This window comes from Orcinus orca, chromosome 9 (genome assembly GCF_937001465.1).
Source record: "Orcinus orca chromosome 9, mOrcOrc1.1, whole genome shotgun sequence".
Classification (NCBI taxonomy): Eukaryota; Metazoa; Chordata; class Mammalia; order Artiodactyla; family Delphinidae; genus Orcinus; species Orcinus orca.
Genome location: NC_064567.1, coordinates 49,893,080 through 49,919,404, shown reverse-complemented (window position 1 = coordinate 49,919,404; position 26,325 = coordinate 49,893,080). Strand labels below are relative to the sequence as shown.

The 26,325-nt window shown below is 41.1% G+C and overlaps 1 long non-coding RNA gene across 1 annotated transcript in view; it reads left to right on the top strand.

The window, feature by feature from the left end:
• The window catches only part of LOC125965386 (uncharacterized), a 121,577-nt gene extending 96,497 nt beyond the window's left edge, over positions 1-25,080 (top strand). Inside the window, exons 4-5 of the long non-coding RNA XR_007479201.1 lie at positions 13,750-13,847; positions 24,413-25,080. This is a non-coding gene — a long non-coding RNA (uncharacterized LOC125965386). The remainder of the gene's footprint in view (positions 1-13,749; positions 13,848-24,412) is intronic.
• The last annotated feature ends 1,245 nt before the right edge of the window (positions 25,081-26,325 follow it).

The window sequence follows — 26,325 nt, the reverse complement described above, 5'->3', positions numbered from 1 at the left end:
TGCTGTGAAAAAGCTTTTAAGTTTAATTAGGTCCCATTTGTTTATTTTTGTTTTTATTTTCATTACTCTAGGTGGTGGGTCAAAAAAGATCTTGCTGTGATTTATGTCAAAGAATGTTCTGCCTATATTTTCCTCTAAGAGTTTTATAGTATCCGGCCTTACATTTAGGTCTTTAATCCATTTTGAGTTTATTTTTGTGTATGGTGTCAGGGAGTGTTCTAATTTCATTCTTTTACATGTAGCTGTTCAGTTTTCCCAGCACCACTTATTGAAGAGACTGTCTTTTCTCCATGGTATATTCTTGCTTCCTTTGTCATAGATTAGGTGACCATAAGTGTGTAGATTTATCTCTGGACTTTCTATCCTGTTCTATTGATCTATATTTCTGTTTTTTGTGCCACTATCATACTGTTTTGATTACTGTAGCTTTGTAGTATAGTCTGAAGTCAGGGAGCCTCATTCCTCCACCTCTGTTCTTCTTTCTCAAGATTGCTTTCACTATTCAGGGTCTTTTGTGTTTCCATACAAAGTGTACAATTTTTTGCTCTAGATATGTGAAAAAGGCCCTTGGTAATTTGATAGAGATTGCATTGAATCTGTAGATTGCTTTGGGTAGTATAGTCATTTTTACAATAATGATTATTCCAATCCAAGAACATGGTGTATCTCTCCATCTGTGTCATCTTTGATTTCTTTCATCAGTATCTTATAGTTTTCTGAGTACAGATCTTTTGCCTCCTTAGGTAGGTTTATTCCTAGATATTTTATTCTTTTTGATGTGATGGTTCTTTATTCTTTTTTTAACTTTTTAATTTTATTTATTTTTTTAAAGTTTTTTTAAAATTTATTTATTTTAATTTATTTATTTTTGGCTGTGTTGGCTCTTCGTTGCTGCACGTGGGCCTTCTGTAGTTGCAGCTAGTGGGGACTACTCTTCATTGTGGTGTGTGGGCTTCTCACTGTGGTGACTTCTCTTGGTGCAGAGCACGGGCTCTAGGCATGTGGGCTTCAGTAGCTGTGGCACAAGGGCTCAGTAGTTGTGGCTCACGAGCTCTAGAGCGCAGACTCAGTAGTTGTGGTGCATGGGCTTAGTTGTTCCGCGTCATGTGGGATCTTCCCGGACCAGGGCTTGAACCCGTGTCCCCTGCATTGGCAGGCAGATTCTTAACCACTGTGCCACCAGGGAAGTCCCAACTTTTTTATTTTAAAATAATTTTAGACTTTGAGAAAAGTAGAAAAAGCAAGAAAGAAATTTCCCATATGCCTTTCACCCAGCTTTCCCTAATGCCAATATCTTACATAACTATGGTACAATTATCAAATCTAAGAAATTAGCCTTGGTACAATACTAGTAACTAAACTACAGACATTATTGAGATTTCTCTGGTCTTTGCACTACTGTCCCTTTTCTGTTCCAGGATCCCGTCCAGGGCACCACACTGCATATAGTTGTCTTCTCTGAAATATGACAATCCCTCAATCTTTCTTTGTGTTCCATGACCTTGACATGTTCGAACAGGACTGGTCAGATATTCTGTAGCATGTCCATCAATTTGAGTTTGTCTGATGTTTTCTCAGGATTAGGCTGAGTTACAGCTTTTTGGAAGGAATACCACAGAGGTGGTGTGCCCTTTGCACATTCAGGGATAGGATATCAACATGTCTTATTGGTGGTAATGTTGACCTTGATCACTCGATTAAGATAGTGTTTCTTCAAGGAAGCGTTACTAATTTTCCCTTTTTATTAGAAGCGACTCACTAAGCACAGACTACATTCAAGGGGAGACTAATTAAATTCCAATTCCTGGAGGGAAGAGTATTGAAGAATTTGCAGACACATGTTAAAATCACCACAGAAATAAGCAAACATTTTGAGGAATATACTTTGAGGCTACGCAAAATTCTCTTTAAAGTTTCATCCAATATTTTTAGCATTACTCAGTGGATCTCGCTTGCAACAATTATTACTGTACTGTGATGTTCTAATGATGATATTCTATTTCTCTCATTTTGTCTGCATTTATTAATTGGAATTCCTCACTGAGGAATTCCCTTTTCTCTCACGTATTTATTGATTTAATCATGTATTTATATCAATGTGAATTCATGGATATTTGTTTTATCCTTTGGGTTATAATCCTATACTATCATTATTTATTTTGCTGCTCAGATTTTCTGGTTTTGGTCATTGGAAACTCTTTCATGTTGGATCTTGTATCCATTAGCTATGCTCCCTTCTTTCCTTTCTCCCTTTCTCCCTCTCTTCCTTTCTCCCTCTCTTCCTTTCTCCCTTTCTTCCTTCCTTCCTTCCTTCTTCCTTCCTTCCTTCCTCCTTCCTTCCTTCCTTCCTTCCTTCCTTCCTTCCTTCCTTCCTTCCTTCCTCCCTCTCTCTCTCTCTCTCTCTCTCTCTCTCTCTTTCGTGCTTGCTTTCTTTTCTTTCCTCTCTCTTTTCCATTTCTTTACATTCTGGCACCATAAGATACTCCATGCTCACTTTTATGTTCTCACAGCTGCAGCCCTGGAATTAACCATTTTTCCAAAACACCTGATTCCTTTTACTGAAGAGTGGTATTTAGAAACCAAGATGTAGAGTTAGATATGTTCATTGCTGAGAGATGTTGCTGCTTCTAGGCCCTCTTAGTGGACAGAGGTAGGATATGTATGTATGTATACTAACCCACGTGTATGTACCTGTATATATGTACTTCTGTATCTGTCTGTGTACATACAAAAATAAATGTGACTTCATATCTCTGACTCCAATTTAGCACAACCAGGTTCATTCTAATATTATCCCCTTTCTTCCACAGTGAGAGACCTGGTTCTCATTAACTACAATTGCTCATTGCTGGTATATAGGAATAATTGACTTTATATATTGATCCTGTGTCCTGAAAACTTGGCTAAACTCACTTCTTATTTCTAGGAGCACTTTTATAGATTCTTTAGGATTTTCTACATAGACAATCATGTTGTCTGCAAGTAGAGAGATTTATTTCTTCTTTTCCAATATGTATGCCCTTTCATTTGCTTCTCAATTTTACTGAATAAGAGGGGTGAGAGAGCAGATCCTTGCCTTGTCTGGCCTTTAAGGGAAAGTTTCCAGTCCCTCACCATCAAGTATGATGTCAGCTGTAGATTTTTCATGATGCCCTATATCAGGTTGAGGAATTTTCTTTCTATTCCTAATTTGCTGAATAATTTGCTGAGAGTTTTTACCTTCAATGATTGTTGAATTTGTCAAATGCTTTTTCTGCATCCATTGAAATGATCAAACAGCTTTTCTTCCTTAGTCTGTTAATTTAGCAAACTACACCCATTGATTTGAATGTTCAACCAGCCTTGCATGCTTGGGGTGAAACTCACTTGGTCCTAATGTATTACCCTTTTTATATTTTGTTGGATGCAATTTACTAATATCTTGGTGAGGATTTTTGCGTCTGTATTAATGAAAGATATTAATCTGTGGTTTTCTTTTCCTGTAATAGCTGTGATTTTGGCACTAATAAGGGTAGGATATAGAGATGGAAGAGGAGCTGGTAGAGAAATACCTCTAAAGATTGCCTGTCAATTTAGAGTCTGAATAAGATGCAAATCAGAGCATCAGAGGAAGCAAAGTGACACTTAAAGATATAAATCTAACAATGTAATTTTTAAAACATGGATTTTAAAAACTGAAATATATGCACATATATTTTTATGTATACATATTCATACATATATATATATACAAATAAAATTAGTGTTCAGACCGAATTCTGTCCTTTCCTGAAGGGTTTGGGAACTGCTGACTGGCAAAGCCTAAGCCTTCTTCTCCCTATGCTACAATTAGAACAAAGTTGGCCAAGATCCTTCTGGATCACCTATTGCATTATGTTGACAGTAATGTCAACTGCACTCTCCTGAGACTTACTAATTAAATTTAAAAGTTTAATCAAAAGAAAAGCTATGCATTTCCTACTAATATGCTGACTTTTTGGTATTGGGATGAATTTTAGCTATACTTTCAGAATAAGCTAGGGATGAGTACACAAGATACACAATGAAATGGATGTCTGGGATGCTCGAATAGAAAGTGAGAAAATACTGGGTGTTAATAAATATTAGTTGGATAAATATATATATGTAAAGCTTATTATACTCTTCGAATGATTTTTCAAGCATAACGCTACTCAAACTTTCAACATTCTCTATTTAGCAAACCGAAATGTGAATTTTTCTTAAACAGTCTCTTTCTCTTTGACTTTCTACCCATTTGTGTCCTAGATGAAAACACCCTGTGAGTTTTTGGTTCATCACACTTATCCTACACGTTGTTTGTCCAATGTCCAAAGTGATACTTTATTTGAACTTATCTCAAGAGACAGCACACCGCCATTGGCCAAGAGTGAATGAGATTAGAGTCTGCACTGCCTTCTCTCAGCTTCAAATTTAGAACAAGGGGGTTCTCAGTCTATGAGTGTGGACTCTTTCCTAAGACCAATCAACAGTGACAATTTGGTCTGGGAACCTTATGTGGTGAGCCTAAAATATCTGCATATGAATAACAGCCATGATTGTTTGCTTCCCTCATGCCAGGTACTATGCTATGCCTTTTATATATTTATCTTACTCAGTCCTCACAAACGGCCTATGTGATTGCCGTCAATAGCCATCACCCACCCTTTTTTTAAATGAGAAGACTGCATCTCAGGCCAGGAGGTGGTGGGCACCTGAGATAATAATTCCCCCAGTGATGCCTCAAATCTCCAGCCTCAACAAATTTTTTATCATTGAGGTCAATCATGAGCCAGATTCATTACTGAGATTTGCTATTTTGAGCATATATGTGCGTTGGGGGTTGGGGGAGATGCAGGTAGGGAAGGAGGGGGCTAGAAAGTGGCGTTCATCGCATGCCAATATCAGGTACTGTGCTGGAAACTTTATATTATCTCATTTAATTTACACAAAAATTCAGGTATTATCCCCACTTTACAGAGGAGGAAACTGAGGCGTAAGGCTTAAGAGCAGCCTTCACACTCAGGTCTCTCTGACTCCAACACACAAGCTCTTTTGACATATGCAATGTGCTGCCTCTGGATTTCTTCTTGATTGAGAAAATGAGCCAATGGCTTAGATCGCCACTGCAATTTTCTACGTTATCCATCTGTTGAACCCTGAAAATTGGCTTCCAAATTTGGAGTGGTGAAAACTTTGGTAGCCAAATAGAATCCTTCTTCCAAACACCTGGTATTAGTTGTGCCCAAAGAAAGTTTACAATAGGAGCATCTATGTCTTTCCAGGATTATCTGTTGAAATCTCTATCAAGTTAGACATTGATAACTCTTTGCCAAGAGACTATAAAATCCATGAGCTCAGGGACTTTATTCACTGTTTGTCTCCAGTACCTAAAATATTGCTTAACATAGAGCAGGAACACAGTAAATATTTATTGGGAAAATAAGTGTTTTGAGGTACAATAACCCAGCATTTAACTCACAAATACCATCTGTGATGTTGCAATAAAGAGCTTCTTCCCTGTGGATATGTCTTCTATCAATCCTAAGGTCATAGCCTAAAGAGAGAACTCTTTCCCCAAACAGTAGGACAAGGTGACAGCAGAAGAAGGTACCCCAGCAATAAGTTTGCAGCATAATGCCTGAAACATAGTAGATGCTCAAAAAATGTGTAGAACAAATTATTATTATTTTTCCTCCATGTGCCTAGGTTATTCATATGCTGTTGACTCAGGTAAACTCTACTTACTCTTCTAGGCCACTGGCTACAATTTTACAAGTTCTTGAATTATTATCACACCTATTTACTTGAAATTCATTTTCACATGTATTGTCCCCTCTAGAACCTTGTTTTTTTTATACAGGCTAATTATTAGTCTCATTTTACAGAAAACCTTCCCAGGGTCATAGCAAATATTCAATTAGAGGTTCTTTCTCACTATTTCTCTTTTTTTTCCAGCTTTATTGAGATATAATTGACATACAACATTGTATTAGTCCAGGATGTACAACATAATGATTTGATATATGTATATATTGTGAAATGGTCACCACAATGAGTTTAGTTAACATCCATCACTTCACATAACTACACGTTTTTTTCTTGTGATGAGAACTTTTAAAATCTACTCTTTTAGCAACCTTCATATATATAATAAAGTATTGTTAACTATAGTCACTATGCTGTACATTACAGCCCCAGGACTTAATTAATTTATAACTAGAAGTTTGTACCTTTTTACCACCTCACCTATTTCACCCACTTCCCATGCCACCCCACCTCGACCTCAGGCAAACCACCAGTCTGTTCTCTGTTTCTATGAATTCAGTGTTTTTTAACTCCACATGTAAGTGAGATCATATGGAATTTGTCTTTCTCTGTCTGACTTATTTCATTTCGCATAATGCCCTCAAGGTCCATCCATGTGGTCACAATGGCAGGATTTCCTTCTTTTTAATGGGTGGATCATATTACATTGTATATATGTATCCACATCTTCTTGATCCATTCATCCATCGATGGACTCTAAGGTTGCTCCCATGTCTTGGCTATCGTAAATAGTGCTACAATGAACATTGAGGTGCAGATGTATTTTCAAGATAGTGATTTCATTTCCTCTGGATATATACTCAGAAGTGGAATTGCTGGATCCTATGGTAATTCTATTTTTAATTTTTTTGAGGAATCTCCATAGTGGTTACCATAGTAGATGCACAAATAGTAGCTGCTCAGTAAAATGTAGTTGAACCAATTATTAAAGAAAAGCTACATTTATTTAAGCTCACTCTTAGTCAGACATTCTACTAGCTTTATCTCATAAAAGCATCCTGTGGTAGACTCTATAACAGTTTCCACCTTACAGAGAAAAGAAAAGTTCAAAGAGGTTAAGTAACATGCCCAAAGTCATATAGTGTGTATGTGGCAGAGCTGGGATCAAACCAGGACAGGCTGATTTCAGAACCCTCAGAAAACTTCAGAGCCTGAATCACCCCACAGCACTTGGTGACCTTGCCAATCCCATTCCTTCCTAAAGGCCTTTGCTCTTCCCTCCCCCTGGATCTTTGCATGGCTGCCTCCTTATATCACTCAGGTCTGCCAGTGTCACTTCCTCAGAGACACCTTCCCTGACCCTTTCCCCAAAAGGGTAATTCTCTGCTCTGTGATCCTGTTCGATTACCTCACGGCATGAGCCACCATCTTACATTCTCCTGTTTGATTTGATTATTGTCGACTCCTCCAACCAGAACTTGAGCTTCGTAAGAGCAGGGACCTGTTTCTGTCTTGTTGGTCGCTGTGACCCACAGTCTGGTGCTGAGCCTGGCACATGAAGGCACTTCCTAAATAGCTGCTGAATTCATGAATCAGCACCGCAGGCCAGGTAACTAGGGGTGTGTTAACGAGGACAGTACTTTGTAAGGCCAGTCTTTAGAGATCACCTGGTATGTGACTGGCGTGTATCTCCAAACCTATTCTCATATCAGTGCTTCTTCTCCATCGCAGGCAAGAAAATTGATTTATGCATGGGCCATTCAAGCACATTTTTCCATGCAAAGAGGAAAGCTCAATGACTTAATGTTTGTAGGGTGCTTTATAATCTCTCCAACAAAGATACTCTGCTGAATAAAAATCATTTCCATCCCCCTCAGACTGGAGCCATACATACTCAGTTTCTGCAAGACCAAAATGTCAGTTGCTTGTAGTTTAAAAATGTTTCTCAACAGACAACCCAAAGCTTTACGTATCATACAGGATAAAATCCAAGGGAAAAAAATTTATTACAGAAAACTCTCTCTGGCCTGGATCCCACATTTGATGGAGAATATTAATAATGCTTGAACTTAAGTCTCTCAGTTTCCCCGACATGTGTCTGAGTGAGTTTGAAGTATGTGACATGCATCTTGTTTTCGACCCTTATAAGTACGTTTATTGTCAGAAGAATTGTTGTACATATCTCCAAGCAGACTGAGACCTCACAAGTCGCTGCCATGTTTGTTTCTTCAGAAAGTTTGGCAGCTCTGATGACATTACTTTCCTCTCCATCCTCTCCAGCTTTGCATTTTCTGACCCAGTCCCTTGGAGCTGCTCTGATTTCATTCACTTTGAGATGCTCTTCTCTCTGTTTAGAATCCCTCTCCCTCTGCCTGTGTCTAACTGTTAATTCTTCTTAAAGACTTGGACCTAATGTCCCACCTCCCCTTGCCGGACATCATCCCTCAGGTTCACTCACTCGCTTATACTCCCCAGGTTAAGCCAGGTGCCCCTCCTCTAAATTCTGAAAGTACTTTATGCAGACCTGCGTTTAATTACTCATAATTAATTACTCATAATTAATGGATCCTGGCATGTCTACTTTATTTATTTTGTATACCCAGCACATCACTGAGGGCTGCACATGATAGTGCCTCATAAAGGATTGGGAACTGAATTTATGCTGAATTTACACTGGTTCCCTCCACCCTGCCTCCACGTTGTATTAAATTGCCTCAGAGGAGAAAAATCATTTTCTTCTACTCATTCTTCAGAAAGCTGATTTCACTCATAAAATAAGAAGGCCAGGTTTTCAGTTTCTGGCGTCACTCTCCCAAATCTGTCTCATGATCTACAGTCACCTAAACTAGCGGTGGGTGGAGGTGATGGTCTTGGAAACAAAGAGCACCTTTGCCTCCAGAGCGTGAAGGCATCCCTCAGACAGAAGCAGGGTTACCCACAGACCAAAAAAGGACCAGCAAGGCAAGGATCAAGGAAGACCTAACTTCCTCATCCTTGTCCAATCTTCTTCTGAATAGAAACGTATACCTCCAAATACAAGTTTTCCCTTTAAATCACCATAACCGTTTCCAAGATATAAAGGAAATAGCAGTTGTGTCCTTGGTAAGGTGTGACTACATAGTAACAGGACCAATATTCATTTGTGGCTTGAGGAGTGATGTGCTCACATGGTCACTTGACAAACGTAGTCTATTACCTTGTGATATCACAGCTACAGGGAAAATCGATGCACCTTCTCCTACATGCGCTACTGCTATTTTAGGAAGTAGTTCAAGAACTTGTCCATCTCTGGGCCCATGTAAGACATTCCATAGTTAGTTTGGCAAGAGTTTACATCTGGGACCCTGGCTAAGCTCTGCAAGGTCAGGAGGAATGACTGTGGCTCTTCATGTCGGCACATCCCTCATCACTCCCTAAACGCTCTGGGTCACGGGGCTCGTCTGGAGGGCTGTGTACCTCTTACAGACTCCAGTGAATCTCAGGGTGGGCCTTCTATCCCAGGACGCCCATTCTCTACTCTAATATCTACACGTATATTACAGGCTGAGAGGCCGTGTCAGACTTAGGACCCACGAATTCCTTACCTGCCCTAGTTTACCTGCTGATCCTCGGGATCCTTCAACAGGGCTCCGTGGTGAGATACTCACAACCACCTGCCTCCAGTGTCGATTTGGACTTCCAACTTGCCGGTACCCCGGGCAGCAAGCCTTCCTTCCTGAGAATCTCAAAATGAAAAGTGATGTGGGATTAAAGAAAAAGTGACTTCCTTCCCTGCCCCATGTTTTTGATACTTAACCTGGTCAATATATTTTATCACAGTTAGTCTCGATGATGTGACCTCACCATTAGACTACAGCAAGTCCGAAAATGCAAATAATGTTCCAAAGCTATTAAAGGAAGTTCCTTAACCTGAAAAGAATATGACACCAATGGTTCAAGAAGGAAATTTAGTGGGATACCACTTCTGTAACTCAAGAAGTAAGATATCAACAGTAAGAAAGGAGAATGCCAAAGATGAAAGTTGTGGGTAGTCTTCTACTTTGCAGACTAGGGTGGAGACTGAGAAGCTTAAAGACTTAAAAGTCAGCTCCACTTTGAGGGTTAGAGGAGACAGGCTGGGTAGGAAACCGCCTCCTTTTTCAAGTCTTTACCAAGTGCTCTTCTATATGGGGTCTACTGAATTGAATTTTTAAAAACTCTTAATGTCAAAAGAATAACCTTCTAACCAATCAAAACCTTATGGCAATCAGCATAATTTACAAGAGACCACAGGTCTGTGGTCTCAAGGATCAGCTAACAGGTAGCATGTAACAGGTGTGATGGCCATGATGTTCTGAGCTACACATATGCTTATATGTGTATCTTTGGGCTGTTTTTTTTTTTTTTTTTTTCCAGGAATAAGTGAAATAATGGAGAGGAAATTTAAAGCTGTAAAGCATTCTTTTAATATAAAGGATTCTATTATTAGTAGTACTCGGGTTGTTATAACCGGTTAAATGAAACACATTGTTATATCTAATATGATGTTGTAAAGGATTTACATTGATTATTCGCTCAACAAATATTGTCTTTCACCCTGTGCTAATTAGCGCCTTAGGTGCTGGAGATGCAGTGAGAACAAGGTATGGAAGATCCCGGCTCTCATGGAGCCTACATTCTAGGGTCAGGGATGGGAAGAAACAAACAATAAAGAAGTAAATATTTACGTGAATATGATAGCATCGCACAGTGGCAAGAACTAGAGTGAAAATAAAGTGGGATGGTAAAGCAAAGGGTGACGAGATGAAGAGTGATTAGCAGAGGCCACAGGGGTCAGAGTAGCTGGTCAGAGAAAAAGCCTCACTAAGGAGGTAGCATTTTAGAGGTGACTTAAATGAGGAAGAGTCAGCCATGAAAAGATCTGGAAGCAGAGCTTTGCAGGCAGAAGGAATAGTAAGTACAAAGGCAGGAGCGTGTTATAAAAACAAAAAGAAAATGAGTGCGCCTAGAAAATAGGGGCCAAAGGTGAGAGTGGTCGTCATGTAAGAACCACATCACGCAGGACCTGTGGCACGTTTGTCGTGGACTTCCTCCATCCTTCTCTTCTCCCCACCCTCCCTTCTTTCCTTTCTTTTCTTTGTTGTCTGGCCAGTGGCTGAACCCTTTTCCTATGTTTTAGGAATTTCTCAGCTTCCAAGTCTTTATGGGAGGCATAATGCATCTTGCTGTAAAACTTGAAAACATGAAAGACTTGCTCATCCAGCCTCACTTGCAGCTAGGGTGCTGGTGCATGACCTACATTCAGCCGGTCAGATGCACAAGCCCCAGTCTTTAAACTGGGAGTGATGCAAAGAAGCACAAATCCTGGAGAATCCACCTGGAGTTAGGTGATGCCAGTATCAGAATAGGTTTCCAGGGACAGTAACGGCCACAGTTTGAGAGTAGAGTCCAGTGTCTTATGCAGGGAGGCAAGGGGAGTGGTCATGCACACAGTGGCCTGTAGTGTTGTACCCTGGCAGGAGCAGTGTCCTCACTACACAGCTGGTGGTGAGCTGTTGGCTGCGGTGCTGGCTCCACCTGGCCTTCCTTGCCCCTGACTGCCTTCTGAGCCTGCTCCTGCAGCTTCACTAGGGTTTCTATGCTTCCCAGCCCGACTTGTTCCCAAGTCCTTTCAGTGACTTTCTTTGCCGCTTAAATCATCCAGAGTTTTCTTTCGCTTGCAGCCAAGAACTCTGACTGACACAACATGGGAAGAACTTTGAATTTTATTATAAGGACAGTAGGAAGCCACTGAAGGGTTTTAAGCAGGAAAACAACACAGATAAATAAGAACGCTTGGGGACTTCCCTAGCGGTCCAGTGGTTAAGACTTCACTTTCCAATGTAGGGGGTGTAGGTTCAATCCCTGGTCAGGGAGCTAAGAGTCCACGTGTCTCACATTCAAAAACCATAACATAAAACAGAAGCAACATTGTAACAAATTCAATAAAGACTTTAAAAATGGTCCACATCAAAAAAAAAAAAATCTTAAAAAAGAAATAAGAATTCTTGGGAAGAATTCTCATTTAATCTTAGAACTTCATTGTAATTCTCCTAAACAAATGGTTTGTTTAGGGTTTTTGGACATCCTCATTTGGGTAATTGACCAGATTTGTCTTTCATATGTTTCTCTGTTAGAAAACAAGGAGTCCAAGTCAGGGCCAGTCCATCATGGAGGTGGCTTACTCTGGCATATATTTTGAGCCTTTATCCTTGGCTCCCCATTGCCTCACTCTTTTCTTTATCCTTCTTATCCCTCTTTCAAAGTTATACTGCTTTGTCTTCCTGTGCTTCAAATTCTTTGTGGACAAAAGCTTTAATAGGATCTCACGGAGAAACCCGAACGAACTTTTTGGCCAGCCCAATATCTCCCATGCTACCTGATCCAGTAGCCACTAGCTGCATCTGGCCATTTCCATTTAAGTTGTAATTCATTTAAATTAAATTAAATTACTATACGACCTAGCAATCTTACTGCTTGGTTTTTTGCCCAGAGGAGCTGAAAATTTGTGTCCACACAAAAACCTGCACACGGATGTTTATAGCAGCTTTATTCATAATTGCCTAATTTGCTTCAAGCAACCAAATTCCTTCAGTAGGTAAATGATAAGCTGTGGCACATGCAGACAATGGAATATTATTCAGCAGTAAAAGGAAATGAGCTGTCAAGCCATGAAAAGACATGGAGGAAACTTAAATGCATCTTACTAAGTGAAAGAAACCAATTTGGAAAGGCTACACACTGTATGAGACCAACTCTGTAAGATTCCAGAAAAAAGGCAAGGCTATGGAGACAGTAGGGAGATGAGTGGCTGCTGGAGATTGTGGTGAGTAGGTGGTAGAGAGAGGAGACAAGATGAGAAGGCAGGACACAGAGAATTGTTTAGGGCAGTGAAAGACCTCTGTAGGATACTATAATGATGGATACTTACTTTACATTTCTCCAAACGTACAGAATGTACAACACCAAGAGTGAACCCTAATGTAAACTATGGACTTTGGGTAATACTGATGTGTCGGTGGAGGTTCAGCAATTGTAACCAATGCACCACTCTGGTGGGGGGATGCTGATAATGGGGGAGGCTGTGCATGTGTCGGGGCAGAGGGTACATGGGGAATCTCTATAACTTCCTCTCAACGTTGCTGTAAACCTTAAACTGCTCGAGAAAAAAGGAGATCTAAAAAAATTAAGTTAATTTAAAATTCAGTTCCTCAGTCACACTAGCCACATTTCAAGTGCTCAGTAACCACATGTAGCTGCCTATTAGATAGAATAGATATAAAACATTTCCATCATCTCAGAAAGTTCCATTAGATAGTGCTGATATATGCTACAGTACAGTATACTATAATATCATTTAATATAATAAATATCTTTTTTGTTCTGTTGACTTTCATAATTTGTCAATTGAAGGCTGAGGCCCTCTTAGGGACCTGTGATGGCAAGGGTTCTAGAATGCTGTATTTAGCACAAATCACACACGGGAGCTGAAACAGAAGGCTTATCTAAGGCTTATCTTAAAAACTCTCCCCACGGCTCAGGATGAAGGATACTTGCGTGATGATGTGCACTGAAAAGAAATCTTCAGGATGCTGTCTCCAAAGAACAAACTCTAAGGCGGGGAGAACCATATCCTGAGCATGTCTGGTCATCATATGGGCTCTCAGAAGAATACAGGGGAAAAAAGAGAGGAGCTCAGAAACTGCCCCTTTGGTCTGCATGACAGTGCCTTTTCTGAGGGCAAAGCAGACATTACAGTGACCTCTAACAGAAACAGAGGTTGCAGTTTGATAACTTAGTAAAAGTAAGTGGTTATTGCTTTACAATATCACCTCTTAGAAAGCAAGCTGAGGTCTCTATACCAAAATGGAAAAACAACTTCATTCTCTCCCAGTGGTTAATAATAAATGTTTTCTTTATTAGGCAAAATGCACTCAAAAGTATTGTTTTTTCTGTTGCTTCCAGGTTAGCAAGGCTGGGACCTGTTTAGCAATGTCTCAGACACAGGAGGATGAGCCACGCAGGAGCGAAGATTTTTCAGAACAGCAGATTTTCTTCCACCGGTGAGCTTTGGGCAAGAGAAGGGAGCTCATGGGACAGCTATCAACTCAGTAGCAGCCTGCTGGTTTTCTTCCCCTCCTCTGGGGAGCTATTTTCTCTGCAAAACTACTGTAATTTTAATGGGCTGCCATTTGCTCATTAAAGTCATCTGGGAATTTAGTCAGCATATGAACCACAAAATAGGACCCTGTATAATGTTTAGGATTTTGTCGTTTAACAAAACATTTTATAAGCTCAGTGCATACCTATTAACTAATAAGTGCTCTTCCTGGGACCCAGCAGCCTGCCCTGTGGCCTGCCCTGTAGGGCACTGACTGCTGTAGGTGAGTTATAGAGAGATCTTCTCCCAAGTTCTCATTCGTCTTTATTATAACATTCAAATAGCAGATGATGCCTAATCAGTCACTGTTAAATTCCATCCCTGGGAATTTGACCAGGCTTGGCTTCTTATCATTCAAAATCTTCTTGAGGGCTGTCTCCTTTGGAAAAGGGAGGCCCTGAGCTTCTGATCCCATGGAAGGATTTATTATCTGCTGAGAGCAGCAGAGTGTGTGTGTGTGTGTGTGTGTGTGTGTGTGTGTGTGTATCACTGATAGAGCAGTTCCTAAATGCAGGTCTATGAACTGACTCCATCAGAATCTCCCAGAAGGGGTGATTAAAAATGGGCATCCCTAGGCCCCAGCCCAGACCCACTGAATTACCTTTAAGGGCAAGGCCCATAATTGTTTGACAACTCCTGCCCCCAGTTTTTTTCTGACACACAGCCATTAGGAGACATTGGGAAAAGGGAATACTCACCAGATTGAAAGGCATGCACTGTGTCCTCACAGTGGAATCATTAGGTCGAAACAGGAAAAACAAAAATTAAACATTACACAAACTCCGTTGCATAGCCACAGAATGCGTCTTGGAGCCTAACCACCCATTTAATAAGCATTGATCACAAAGGTGAAAATGTGGAAGATGCAGCACAATCTATCACCATGCTTAGAAGATTCAAAAAAGGCACCACTTATTGACAGGCTTTGTTTTCTTGACTTTTATTAGAATTTTTAAGCACCTTTTGCCTCATTTTACCTTCATTTCCTACAGCTATGCGAGAGGGGCCTCCCATAGCTCTAGATTCCAAATAAAGCACGACTCAACCCTGAGAAAAGCCTGGGGAGGAAAGGGGAGCCTGAGACCCCAGTACCAGGAGGCAGAGGGGCAGCCATGTTCCTGTTACAGCGGGAATGAGCAGGGGGTGGGGAGGGGCGAGGACCCACACCATGGGTAGGTGAGGGAATGAACACATGAGAAAGCCTCCACCCCCCTGACTGCCTTAATTGTGTTCCACTGATATATATCCCCCGGCTTTGTCTAGTATCTTTTCATCATAAATCTAACAAATCTCAAGTCAACATGTCTTAAAATGTGTTAAAAAGGCACCACTTTTGGAAGAGTGCTTACAGGGAGCAATGATTCCTTTTTTCACCACCCCTAGTTTTGCTTCTGATTGGGGTTGGGGGCTGGGGGGACACACCCCACAAGTTCCTAAGAGCAGAAAATTGTGACAGAAGGAAACGTACCGGTGCTGTCCCGAGCTCAGAAATCAGCGACATAAGCTGTGAGATGTCAAGCTTCTTTCTACTTGTCTGGCGACAATCACGGTATCAGCTGACAGTTTCTTGGGGCTGACAGCTCAGGTGCGGTGCTCAGTTTTTTGCAAGTGTTATCACATTTGCTCTTCACAAACACCCTATAAGTTAGGTGTTATTATTATCCCCATTTGAAAGATGGGAAAATGAAGCTTAGGGGAGTTATTATTTGGAAATAATTTTCCAAAGTTATAGCCCCAATATTTCAGTCAACCAATGTTTCTACATTCAAACAATACCTTCTGGAACACTGCAGGCACCGAGAGTTCTTTCCTAGCGATGGGAATAGCCAAGAAAGAAGAAGACACTGGTATCTGCAGCCAAAAATGGGCTTCTCCCATTAACCAAAAGCTCTACAACAAAAATCAAGCCAGTTCTGATGGACTAAAATAAAATAAAGCTTGTTTAGAACATGAGACATGAAAGCTGCTTTAGCCCAGTAGATTTGCAGATGAGTTCTGAGTCCTTCTAGGAACTGCTCCATCTTCCCCGGATTCCACCCCTGCTCCTTGACAAAAACAAAATCAGAATAAAAATGAAAAAATAAAAATATCTTTACTTTTTTCCTCAAGCAACAAACCTTTTTCTAGAACTTGTCTTCTCTGAAAGCTAAGCCCTCCCAGGGAGCATCTAAGATCTTGGACCCCTTCACAAAAGGCGATTGATGATTCAAGTCCCAGCCCCCCACATTCCTTGGGCAGCTTTTTCTTCGGGGGAGTCCCACCCACACTTGAGCTTTCTCTCAACTTCTCCCTCTTGGATGCCACACCTCAGAGAACGTCGACATTCAGCAGGAGGCAAATTCGAGGCCAGAGGGGTTTCTGAGAAGCTTGCTATGACCCAGCAGCACATCAAAGAGTCGACATTTGCCCTGCACAGACCCTTCATGCCCTTTCCAACAAGCATCCACCCACTTTCTCTGTTGCTTAGTATTGATACTTAGTGAGCAGTGACAATGCGGCCCAAACAATGAGAAACACAAAGGCTTCTTTACCTTCCACCCAGTGCCCAGTGTCCTGCAGATAAAAATAACAATGGCTGCCATTCACTGCACCCTTACCATGGTCCAGATCCTGTGCAAACCAACTGACATTTAATCTTCATGACAACTTTCGTAAGTGGGAAGGCATAGGCAGCCCCATTTTGCAGATGGGAAAACCGATACTCAGAACCTTATCAAGCTAGTATAAGGATGTGCTAAGAGCAGCGGGCTCCAAAGCCCAAGCTCTTAACTAGTATACAATAATTCCTCCTACTGCTTAGTAACTGTTCTTGGCAGGGACAGAGGAAAATATGGGCTTTGAGTGGCACACACTTCCTATTCAAGTTATCTCCCATCTTGTTTTGTTGGACTGATAGATACTTTTTAAGGCAAGTCAACAAGACGGAAAAAACGTACATGACTCTAAAGATTGTGTTGATAGTATGGTACTTGCAGTCGTTTTGCCTTTAGGCAAGCTTTGCAAACACTCTAGAAAGGGAAGTAGTGAAGGCAGAGAGGCAGCGAGCGACAAGAAATACCAACGAAAATTCAAGTCCTTTCACAGACATAGTCATAACTATCTCGATAAAGTGTAATAAAATCAAACAGCATGCCAGGTGGAATTCGAGGGGAGTTTTATTTTCTTCTCTATACGTATTGTCTACAAGTGCCTTCCAGCATTTCCAGGTCTGGGTCAAAATGAGAAAGAGAAGACCTTGCAGTGACCACTCTAAGGCTAACTTTGTTCACCTTAAGTAGCTATTCTTTGTTCTGACATTGTTTCCTTCTTTTTTCAGTATTACGATACCCTTTCTTCTAAGAAGGGATGATGATAGAAAATGTTCATTTTCTTTCTCTCTTTTTTAAAATTGTCTTTATTTCTCACTAAATATAGAGTAGGTCACTTCATTTCAGTTTTTCAAAAAAAACCTTTTAAAAAAATTTTATCACTTAAGAAAGTCTTGGGATAACTTTTCAAGATTTTTCTTCTTAGCATGAATTGTTTTGTAAAACCTAATAAGGTTATTTTAAAAAAATAAATTATAAATTTTTAGGGGAACCACATATACATACCTATCCTCCTTAGTTTAACTTTATTTTATAATTTTGTTTTAATCTGTCCACTTCTGATTCTTTGTATCACTTACCATCACTGAAGAAGAGTGTAGAAAAGCAAAATTGTTTCTTGGCAATGTTGAGAGATTTTAATAACAAAGGAATAACTAGATGCATCAATAGGTCAGATGAAATTTAACAAAATAATATTTTAAAAGTATTTTTTATGAGGCCATTAAAATCATTTATTTATTGGGCAACAAAAGATATTTTTTCTCTGTTGCAGAAGTGAAACTTTAAATATATATATATATATACATATTAATATATATGTATTGCTACCAAAGTTTAGGCTGCAGCAAATACTATATATCTGATAATAAAAAAATTTTAAAGCAAATTATCTGGCCTCCTGGAAGACAGCCTGACACTCAAGAAACAAAAGCTCTATTGTGAACAGACTCTATTTCAAAAGCAGACTGAGGGGGGATTTGGCAAAATGTAGTTTGGGCTTAGACTAATTTCACATTCTAATGAGAATCTCCAGATAAAAGCTGCTTTATAATGGCTGCTAAGCAGTTGGCAGATTAACAAGATTCAGACCATACAGAGCAGGAATTTGTCATGTTTGTCATAAGACCATATGGCTAGAAAGAAACTGGAAGAGTTTGGTTTAGCCTGTCCTGGAGGTTTTGGGGGTGGGGGGGAACAACATAGTTAAGAACCCCAGACAAATCAGAGTATCACACAGCCTAGTGGCCTTCACACAGGGAAATCATGCAAGGTTCATGTGTAACCTCTTGCAGCTCCTTTCAGTGTTGGAAAAGTTTTGTAGCCATCAAAATTGGGTCCTAGAGTTTGTGTTCATTCTCTTTCCTTCAGTCTTCAGAACTGCTGCACCAAATGGAGAAAACATGGCCAAAAAAAGAACAGGACAGGTTTTAGAGATGTGCTGTTTAATATGGGGGCCACTAGCCCCTTAAAATTCAGTTATATTAGCCCCATTTCAAGTGCTTAACAGCCACATGTAGCTGCTGTCATACTGAGCAGCACAGATAGAGAACATTTCGGTCATGGCAAAAGGTCTATTGGGGGCTTCCCTGGTGGCGCAGTGGTTGAGAGTCCGCCTGCCGATGCCGGGGACACGGGTTCGTGCCCCGGTCTGGGAGGATCCCACATGCCGTGGAGCAGCTGGGCCCGTGAGCCATGGCCACTGAGCCTGTGCGTCCGGAGCCTGTGCTCCGCAACGGGAGAGACCCCAACAGTGAGAGGCCCACGTACCGCAAAAAAAAAAAAAACAAAAAAGGTCTATTGGACAGCTCTGCTCTAGAGTCAAAGATCCTGCCACCATGAACTTGAGCTACTTTCAACTTCCTTCTCTGCACAATTAGGAAACTAATATTATCTGTCTCACAAGAATGTTAGGAGAATCCAATTGGAAGAGTTCTCTGTAAGCTATAAAACAAATACATGTTAGCTATTTTGATAATGATGATGATGATGATGATGATGATGATGAATGGCTTCTGTATAGGAAGCCATCATATAGTTAGAAATGACAGCAACCTCAGTCTTCACTCTCCCATGTAGGACGCCTCACCTCAAATCACAAGTAAATTCCAGCTTATTACAGGAAATGAAGAAAACACATTCTCAGTTTTGAGCAACAGCCTAATATTCCCTCGAACCAGCTGTTAACTGTGAGAGTATAAGGGAAAGAGCATGAGATTCGGATTCAACAGATCTGAGTCATTTGGCTCAACTGCTTATTAGCTTTGTGCCCAAGGACATGTGTCTAAATCTCTGTGAACTTCTGTTTCCTCATTTTAAAAGAGGAGCAATACCAGCACCTTCGCAGTGTGTGGTGAGGTCAAAAAGTGCCCGGGGGCTTCCCTGGTGGCGCAGTGGTTGAGAGTCCGCCTGCCGATGCAGGGGACACGGGTTCGTGCCCCGGTCCGGGAAGATGCCACATGCCGCGGAGCGGCTGGGTCCGTGAGCCATGGCCGCTGAGCCTGCGCATCCGGAGCCTGTGCTCCGCAACGGGAGAGGCCACAAGAGTGAGAGGCCCGCGTACCAAAAAAAAAAAAAAAAAAAAAAAAAAAGTGCCCGGGTCAGTACCTGGTACTTAGTAGGTGCTCAGTAAACGTTAGATTGCTTCTCTGTAGTGACAACGATTTGTTAGCAACAAAAACAATGGTTTCTAGATTTATTTTCTCTGTTATGCTTAATCAGTTATTCCCCTTTTATACCTGCTGGACAAACGTTCTTTCCTGAGAAGGCTGCTCTGTTTATTCTTCCAAAGCAATGTGAATCGCAGTCTCCGCTTAGAGACTTACTTAGAATGAACATCTGAGCCTTATTTTCCGTGTTAGTGCTGATAATATCCTTTAGCAGAATGTCAACACTTGAAAGATTTCATTGTCAGCTGACTGTGGCAGGAGAAAAGGAATCTTCAAAAAGCAAGAGTGCCCTCCCCCGCACCTGCCAAGAAAACAAAAAACTGAAGCCCGAAGCCCTGTCTCCCAGGGTGAGCAGCTGCTCTGGGCCCCAGCACTTGGCCGGCAGCTACTTAACCCTTCAGCGGAGCCCATGATGGGTCTCTTCCCGCCCCTGGTCTCCGGACTTATCAGGAGCAGACATCTGCAGCCTGGTCTTCGGGGACCACCCAGAGGACAGCCAGAGAACCCTGGGGCTCCCCACGAATTTGCAGAAAGGTCAAGAGTCACTTGCTCCAACCAGTTCACTGAAAGCATCTCAGGGAGACCCGGTGGAAAGGTCATCTTAAGATAGTGACAGGGCACAGCTTGAGGGGGAAAAAGAGGAGAGGACAGAAGAATTTCTTTTTTAAGTAGCAAAAGTCCATCTGTTTCTGGCTCAGCTTAGACTTTCGAGTCTGATTTTTATTTCGATGGCATCTCCTTGGCTTTTCTAATTCATGTCTAAATCACAGAATGTGTCCATTGTGCCCTTCTGGGCTTGCGTATATGTGCCACGGAGCACAACGCTGCAAATGCATTTTCTCACTTCATTAAACATTGCTTTAAAATAGCATCCAAATGTCCGCTCTCCCCTTCGCAATCTAGAGGGGATTGTGTTTCTCCCCACCACCACCACCCCCCCACCCGACGTCCCCAGTGGGGACAGAAGTAACGCCTAAGTCCAAGCTGTGATGTTTAATATTTTTCAGTTTCACACGTTAGACTTTGCAAGCTGATCACAGGGACAGGCTGGTCAGCCCTGCCTCTTCCTGGAAGCGCCTGCGTCGTCCGGGGAATGTGCCATTGGCCTTGCAAAGCTCCAGTCTCCACTGCAGCAGCTGAAACCGGCCTAACCCCCTGGGGAGCCCTCTCCACTTCGCTGGGTGAGGTGCTGACTCTACCTCCCACAAGCAGGCCAGGACGCATTCTGCTGACTTAAGAAGATGCCGCGTAAATTAGAACTCATGTAACCATATGGTTCAAACCTGCGGGTCATATTTTATACACAAATGGCTGTGACAGGCGGTATTTTTGTGCTGACAAGTTGTATTTCATCCATGTTTACTTAGAATTCCATGCTCTCATTGAAAGCTGAGCAATAGAGCTTTATCACATTTGTATGCAAAGTTTGATTGAGTTTCCTTCCTATTAAAAAAAAGAAGAAGAAAAAATCACCCAGGCCGCTTTTACTTCCTCCTTAACTCTTATTATTCAAGTGTTTGGTGGTACAGTAGTTTCAGATGTTCTTACAACAGGAGTTTAAAAGGAGTCCTGGAGCCCTGGCTTCCAGACCAACCAGACTTGAGTGTGCTATACAGCCATTTTATTTGGGTACCCAAAATAGAAAGTGCATTAGTGTACCAACTACCCAATGCCGGGCAAGCTCTGGACGTTTGCACACAGAACCAATGGACTCAACCTTCCTGACTCTACCTCCTGTAAGGTGGTAAATAAGAGAATCTCCAGTGCAGCGATCAGTAACCTACAAGGCCTCCACGTTGAGAAAGAAAATAGTAAAATGCCAGCTGGATCATTCTACAGCCTCTGGTTCTTAGAAGACAAGCCTTAGAAAAATACCTCTCAAGTTTACTAGAATTCTGATTAATTAGTTTTCTTGCAATGAACACGTGTCCTTCCATTTGAAAGGTAATATTTGATTACTACCAAAAAAAGAAAGATGCAGAAAATACAAAGCAGATGAACTACCTGTCATCCTGATACCCCAAGACAAGCACCATTAACACTTTGTTGTATTTTCTTTTAGTCTTTCCTGCATATCTGTTTATTGTAATCTTTATTTGTGTGTGGGGAGGGGTTAAAAGGGATGATGACATTGCTGTTTTCAGTTTTGACTTAGAACAGATTCATATACAACTTTGTATCCTTCTTTTCAGTTAACATTATAACCCAGGAAGCATTTTCCACATGATTATAAACTTCTCATAAGTAATCATTTTATGGCTGCAAAACAAGTAATACATTTTAAAGGTACAATTTCCAACTCTATTAGGTGCTGTGAGACATAAGTATATGAAACCAAAACTAAATGTAGGTTCTCTGAGGGCAGTGATTTTTGTCTTTTTATTCTCTGCAGTAACCCTAGGACTTAGACTAATGCCTGGCCCATGATAGGGGCCCTTTACTAAATAAGAATAAACATGGATGAGTACGTGGAGTCCTAGAGACCACATGTGGGGTCCTAGAAGTATCTAGGACCCCCTCTCCTAACCAGCACTGCCCCCTGGTTTGCTATGAACTCACTCTTCATGGTGATTGACAAGTAGCTGCTCTCTGCGTGCTTTGATTTCTTCTATGATCTGTTGCTAAGACACAAGTAAGAGTAAATATATGATTCATAAAAATAGCAATATATTTTTGAAAGCACCTGTTTCCCATTTAACTCCCCCACAAGCATGTTTTGAAAACTACAAGGAATCTGAGAATGCTTCACATTGTTTCTCGAGTTCTTTTAGAAATTAGGAAAAAACACAAGTTACAAAAAAGCCATCTCTGTGATCCTCTGATCCCCAAATATCAAAATATGTTGGCCATTCTGTATAAACGGATAAGAAAAGGATCTAGTTTAATGCAAAAATAAATTATAAAAGATACATTATTTTGTTTAGCCAACAGCTTTGATGCCCAAGAAAGCAAGTCAAGACTTAGCCCTGCCCTGGAAGTATTTGTGTAAAGTGCTGGTAAAGGTGGTATCTAGTTAGGTTCTAGGGTCTCATCCCCAAAAATGAGGGCAAGATCAGTGGTTCAGCCCCAGGACCAGAAACGAATTCGTGGAAAATTTCAAATAACAACTGGGCAAAGCTGAAAGGATATTTTCTGAAATGCCTCTACCTAATGGAAGGACCCCATGAGCAAAAATAGATTTTTGCTTATCTGAAAAAATAATTGAACTTATCCTTGTATTATACCAAGTAATTCTTAGTATACTGTATGAATGTACTGTCCTACTTCTTTTTTATTTTCACTCCTCCAAAACCTAAAGATATGTATCCTTAATAATGTCCACAGACCTATTGTATGAGCACAATTTGACCTTGAAAACAAATATAATGTGGGCAAGAAAATTTTTTAAATATCGTCAGTACCATTTAGTCTCTTCCATCAGCTCTGTCCTGGGGAAGGACGTGAGGACGTGCATTGCCACAGTCTCTCTTTTCTCCCATCCCAGAGCTATACTTCAGACAACTGAGGGAGTTTCTGAGGCTACAGCAAAGGTGAACAAGAGATTAAAGATGGAACCCCTCTGGGAAGGCTAAAGGAAGTGGGGAGATTCAATGTGATAAAGAAGAGGAGATAGAGAACATTTTCGATTTAAAATTTTATCTTTAATTATGTGAAAGGATGTTTATGCAAAGAGGGTGACCTCTTTTTCCCATCTTTTCTGGGGCAGGTCAAAAGAAAATGGACTTAAGCTGCAGCAGAGTGGGTTTAGGTAAGACAGAAGAAGGAATTTCCTGAATGTGGAGGTCGTTAAAAACTGAAATGAGTTACTAAGGGAGCCTGTGGACACTCTTCCTCTGGGGAACATTTAAAAATAAGATAAATTTTCATCTGTCCAGGAGGGTTTAGAAGTAATCCAACCAGAAGGCCTCTCAAAGCATTTTCCAGCCCTATAACCTGAGAGGCCAAATTCCCTCCAATTTTATTTCTACAGTTAACTAGACGTGAGGCGGATGCCTGAAGCAGAATTCAGGGTTTCAGATGCAGTGACTAGAGTCTATTGCTTTTTGTTCTATAACAAGACACCGCTTTGCATAAAAGACTAAAGCTATAATTCCTGGAAACCACATCAAGAAAACCACTCAAAACTCAAAATTTGGCAAATTAACTACTGCTCGGACACCTTTGCTTTCATCCTTAAGAATACCAAATACCGTGCCCTTCTCTACGCCTTTTTGTTCCCTTAGGTCTACTGAGCACACCTCTCCAGCTTTTAAGTTTATCTTTCCCAGGCAGTCATTCCAAATATTCCATTTTACAACTAGTGAGTTTCTCCAAACAGTCTTTCGAAACCTAACCAAATATTTTCCCAGCAATTATTTGGCTAAGTTTCAATCTGACATATACCAAGCTAAAAAACAAGCTTGCCTTGTGAAAAATTCTACTCAGGCACATTCCTTTCTTTTCATTTTTCCTGAGTTTTTAATCGAGCCACTTGGTGGATTTCCACACGCCCTCTGAGGATGGAATATCCTGACACTGTTGGGCGCTCATATAATACTCTCTCTTGTAATTCACCAGCTTTGTTTGAGTTCCATGGTTTGCCTTTCTTTTGAATGCTTCAAGTCTCCTTTGTTTCAGGCTAGGAATTTTCAATTGATAATCAAGCCCTCCTCCACGATCACTGGTACCCCCTCCTCTTCATTCTTAGCTTAAATTTTTTTTTTCCCCTTCAGCTTCTCCGGCCTCCTTCTCACCACCTCATGCCTGCCGAGGCATTTGTCAAAAGTTCCTTCTGAGTTCTCCAGTCCCTTTGTCCAGCGTGATCTCTCTGAATTCAAGTGTGAAGAAAAAGACTTTGGCTTAGGTAAGAAAAGGGGAGACTGGACAGCGGGAAAGGAAAAGAGCCACTCTGAGCATTGGGACCAGATGTTTTCTAGCAGTTATCTCTTAAGCAGAGAGAGAGAAGTGCTCAAGAACACATTTGGTACATGTCATGGCAGGATTTGGGCAAAAAGAGATATATGACCTCCTAAAAAGACAACATGAATGTATTTATAGGTTGGGAATTAAAATAGATCGTATAACTCACAATATTCATGACACCATCAAATGTCTACTTCACTTCTGGTTCTAAATTAAGGTGACCAAATTACAATGATCAAAATAAAAGAAAATCGTCATTATTTTCACTCTGTAAAAGCTTCCCAGAGAACTTTGGATCTTGGTGGGGATAGGGCGAGGAGGGACATCACCTTAGTCTTTACACACCATGAGGAAAGTGAAAGAGGTGTGTTCTTGTATGTGTAGGGGAAACCAGGAACAGCATGATGACATAATTCACCGAGGGTGGCCAAAATCATCGCAGGGTTCTAAGCATCCGTATATAATATATCCTTCACCAGGGTCCCCTGTTAGGATAAAATTTATTTGTATAGTTAAATAGGTGCTAAGGTTTTAAAAAATGTGTTCATAAAAAGATATTAAATTAAGCTTATGAATAGCATCCTTCAAATAATAAAATGCATCATTAAATACTTAACACACTGAGAGAAGCTTGGTCAATAGCAGTCAGTTTTCTTGGCAATAATTGGTTTCATCAGCCTCTCCAGGTCTGTAAGCCCAAGGCTCTATCCAGGTTTACCTGGAGAGCTAACCACAGCCCCAGTCCTCTTCAGGCTACTCAGAGTTCCACCCTCCCTTCTCAGAAAGAGAGATAATGATGGAGGTGGAGGTGGAGATGGGGATGGGGATGGGGTTAGGGGTAGGGATAGAGATGGGAAAGTCACAAAGGATCCTCTGAAATCATTCCCCCTCCGGGGATCTATACCCTCCTGGACATTCTCTTTACTGGGAGCAAATAAACTGTACTAGGGTATTGCACGTTGGATGGTTAACCCGGGTCTGTTAAGTGGCAGTCCAGTCCTTCATGGAACAACCCCTGGACTAACCATATCATTGTCCCCTGCATCGCTGAGAGATGAACATGAGCATAATTCATCCTTTCAGCCCACCACTACCTTGCCCGCACTCATCCAACCACCACACTCACGAGCAGACAAGAATCTTTCTGAGCCTTAGAACCTCTGTCTTACAACAGCCAGCGGGTTCTGTCTTGGTGCCGCCATGCCCCTAGATGGGAAGAACCCACCATCCCTGCTCACAGAAGTGAGTAAATTGGTCAGGAAGATTCTCCCAAAGCTCGGATACCACAGAGCATCAGGTTCTCTGCTGAAACTTCCAGCAACGTGGCTGGCTCCGCTACAGCAAAACAAATCACCCCTTCGAACAAAAAGCTCCCAAACTTGGAGGAGAAAATGAAACCTGCGGATCTCTGTAAAATATATATTATCTGTGCCTGGAATGCCCAGAGAGGTCATAAATTTAGAGACCCCCAACAGCAACAAGAAGCCAATATCTGACACCTTAGGCTCCTAACTCATTGCAGCTCTGGGGGTGAAAGGATACAGAGAAAGCCAGCAAACAAACAGCAAATAAATTATTCAAAAGAGGAAAACTCATTTTCTTGAACTTTTCCCAATAGTTTCAAAACTGGCAGAAAGAGAAGTTCTGTCTCCCAAATTATCCTTTGAATTCAAATTCTCTCTGGTCTGGGATTGAAAGGATTCTTTGTGCCTTCATGAACTGG